The sequence below is a fragment of the Frankliniella occidentalis genome, unplaced genomic scaffold (assembly GCF_000697945.3).
Source record: "Frankliniella occidentalis isolate FOCC.00 unplaced genomic scaffold, Focc_3.1 Scaffold25, whole genome shotgun sequence".
In the NCBI taxonomy this organism is placed as follows: Eukaryota; Metazoa; Arthropoda; class Insecta; order Thysanoptera; family Thripidae; genus Frankliniella; species Frankliniella occidentalis.
The window spans coordinates 647,609-651,332 of NW_026267155.1; positions in this window are offsets into that span (position 1 = coordinate 647,609).

Sequence of the window (3,724 nt, forward strand, 5' to 3'; positions counted from 1 at the left end):
CTGTGAGGGGAATGACCCATGATCTCTGAGGGCGGGGTGGAGCGGGGGCCCAGCGGACCAGCACCTGGTGCCCAGGACAGGGAGCGGCAGCGGCGGTGCTGCAGGGCTCGGGGTCCCGATCGCCACAGCAGACCAGTGGCGGCGGAGTCACGGCACGGCAAAAAAATTATATAAAATATTATTTGATACTCCAAGTCATGATACACGACAATTGTTGTCATAGTTGTGATTTACAGGGAAGAGCAGATGATACATCAGCCCGAGTGAAAGTTTTCAGAATAAATTAGTACGAATTCGTCGGCACAATAATGAGTGACGCCCTAAGAAACGTGCCCCTATTCATGGGAAGATAGTTGTTATTTCTCGTTAAAAGATTAGTACTTGGGCATTTTTTTTAACCCTATAAATCGGTATACTTATACTTTGGTTCAGGCCCTTTTTGCGAATTACTTCACCTTGCCTTTGACGATCTCCTAAAGGGAGGGGGCAACGAGAGGGGCGGCCGGGCTCAACAGATGGGGTCGCCCCCGGAGCCGTCCGGGACCGTCGGAACCAGTCAGAGCGTAACTGCGGTAAAGCTGTAAAGCCAAAGGGTCTGCTGGCCCGGCCGCCCGATGGTAGGCAACCGGGACGGCCACAGTTAGTGCCCCATCATGGCGAAGGGAATTGGCCATCCAACGCAGTGAGACAGACAGACAGACAGACAGACAGACAGACAGACAGACAGACAGACAGACAGACAGACAGACAGACAGACAGACAGACAGGCAGACAGACAGACAGACAGACAGACAGACAGACAGACAGACAGACAGACAGACAGACCGTGAAGTGAGCAGGGTAAATCAGCAACCTGGTAGTTTATTCAGTCGTGTCCTCTGCCTCATCTAGAAGTTAGCAAAACTAACCGAACTGCAAAAGAACACACATACGATAATTTTCCCTCTGTAGGAGACTGTCGTTTTGCTATCAATGTGTGAGCAGTTCGAGACACCTAGGATGGAGGGGTCAAATGTGAATCACCTCTGGAAGGTGGTTGGGAGACGCTGGAAGGTAACTGAGCGTGCGTAGCTCTGCACGGACCACAGGATTATGGCGTGTTTACAAGCAAACCAGAGGACGGAAAATAAGATAAGATAAGGCGATTGATAAGTGTGGGTTGGGTGAAAGGGGGCGGGGAGAAATAGAATGGGAGAAATACGAGATATGGGGAGAGGTATAATTGTGATGGTTTCTGGGGCTGGTGAGCTGCACCCTGCTCGAGCGCAGCTTTGGCTTTAGCTACCACTATTTGTTCGTCCTCTCCTGCTGCCGTTTCTATCCGCACCGCAGCCGAGCCGAGCGCACTGTGGGCGCAGAATCTCTCTCTCATGTCCCCTCTCTCCCTGGTGCAGTCCTCTGTGCAGACAGTTAGGAATATTCGCCCCGAACGTATCGAGCAGTTTCGCCCCAACCCGCGACCCCCGGCGGCAAAGTGGAAAGAGGGAGGAGGCCGGGAGGGGAAGGGGAGGGGGGAGTACCATACGACAGGATCGTTCTGCCATGATTTCTGTTTCGCTGCGGCTCCTCTTTCTCCCTCTAGCTCGCTGTACAGCAGGCTCAGGTGTGGCAAAGTGCAGAGAGAGGGGAGAGAGAGAGAGAAAGAGAGAGAAGTATGCGAGAAAGGGGGACGCCTACGCCCCACGCGCCCGCACCCTCCCCACCCCTCCGCCGCCGCGCCGGAATGTGCGCCGTGTGAAAATAAGGGCGCAACAACTGAAAATAACTTTATATGTGAATGAAACGCAGTTTTGTTCCCATTGTCGCATCAGACGGACGCGTGCCGTTTTATTATTATTATTGCTGTTGTTGAGTCCAAGTCCTCCGGGGGGTCCGGGAGCCTGCTGCAGCAGGGGAGAAGGAGAGAGGGAGAGAGAGGAGGGGTGGGGAGACAGAGGAAGAGAAAGAGAGAGAGAGAGAGAGAGAGAGAGAGAGAGAGAGAGAGAGAGAGAGAGGTGATAAGACAGCCGGCAGGAGCGAGATATCGGAGATGTTCCCTCCTCCTCACATGGCACACGGCGTTGCTGCGCTGCTCACGGCTTTACCGGATTATGTGTCTTGACTCCACACTACCCCACCCCTCTCCGCTCCGGTGTGGTGTTGTCGGGGCCTTACACTGCAACAAGTATGTACGTACGCAAAAACAAAGTCCGCCTGAGAAAAATTGATTGTTGTTTTGTAATTTTGAGAAACTGCTCCTTTCACCATCTTTAATTTCCAAACATACGTGGTTGACGGGTTTTAAATTACGTCACGAGACGAAGAGCCCTGAAGGATCTTCGAAGGGCCCCGAAGGAACCCGAAGGACCCCAAAGGACCCCGACGAACCCCGAGGGACCCTCGATGGACGCTCGAAGGACCCAAGGACCCAGCGAAGGACCCCGAAGGACCTCCGAAGGACATGTGAAGAACCTGCGAAGGACCTCCGAAGGACATGTGAAGAACCTGCGAAGGACCTTCGAAGGACCTGCGAAGGACGCCGAAGGACTCGCGGTGCTGGCGCTGGCGGCCTGCAGTCCGAGCTGCCGGGCCGGGAGGGTCAGGGGGCGGTGCCCACTGCGTGACCTCCCGCACGGGCCTCAGGGCCTCCAAGGCCACCGCCCGCCCGGGCCGGGCCGGGGACGGCGGAGAAAGAGCAAAAGCAAAGGGGTTGGAGGCCGAGCATTGCGCGGTGTCCGCGGCCGGGGGGGTGAGTGCGAGGGCGAGCGAGAGATGTCTGTCCACGGAATGTGGGTGAGAGAGAGAGAGAGAGACAGAGAAACTCTCTCGGACCCGTCCCGTTCGCGTCCACGCGCAGCCCAGGAGGCCAGAGCAAACACTCGACAGTCGCCCGGGTTTTTGACAGCGCCGGAAGGGAAATACAGATTTTCTCTCTCTCTCTCTCTCTCTCTCCGCTTCTCTCTCACACGCACACACACACACACACATACTTTGTGCGACTATCACGTGGTAGCGGGCACATCCCTGGACATAATGATATTTTTAATTTTACACACATAATCGATATCTTTTCAATTACTATTAGTGTTTTATTATATTTTTACGTCGGGATAGTCCGTGACGACTCGTTGTCGGGAGGAGAGCGCCGCCTCCACTCCCGGGGGTTGTTGGCTGAATTCAAAGGGAGGAGCGGGAGGCTCGAGGGAGTGGGGGAGCAGGGAGGCGTCCGTTTTGCAGAGCATCTTTCACCCCAAAAGAAGAGGTTTCCGGTGAGATTAAAGGACCCGGCTCGGGCTGCGGGGAAGGCCCTTGCTCGCCGGGCCCCCGCCCGACCCGATGCCCGCCTATATCCTTTCCACTCGCGCTAATGAGGCAAAGATGAATCGCACAGCCCCCCCCCCCCGCTTCTCCCATTCCCCCCTCGGCGCTTTCAGTGTTTTCCGATCAGCATCGCGGGTATCATCTTCAGTGTAAATAAACGAAAATGCGGTGTATCGCGGAGTAAAGCCGTATCCTATAGAAGAACGTTATTGGTATAAAACCTTTTTTAGTTTTGTTGGAGTTTTTCCATTAAAAGTTTGACTTTTTACTTTCTTCAAAGGTGGAAGACTATGAAGATTATCACTACACGGCCACGGGGCCCAAACGTATCCGGCTATCCTCGCGGTCGCCCGCGGTCCTCCCTCGGCTCGTACTACTTATTGCATTACGAGTTATTACGATTTGAACAAGGAGCAGGCGCCCA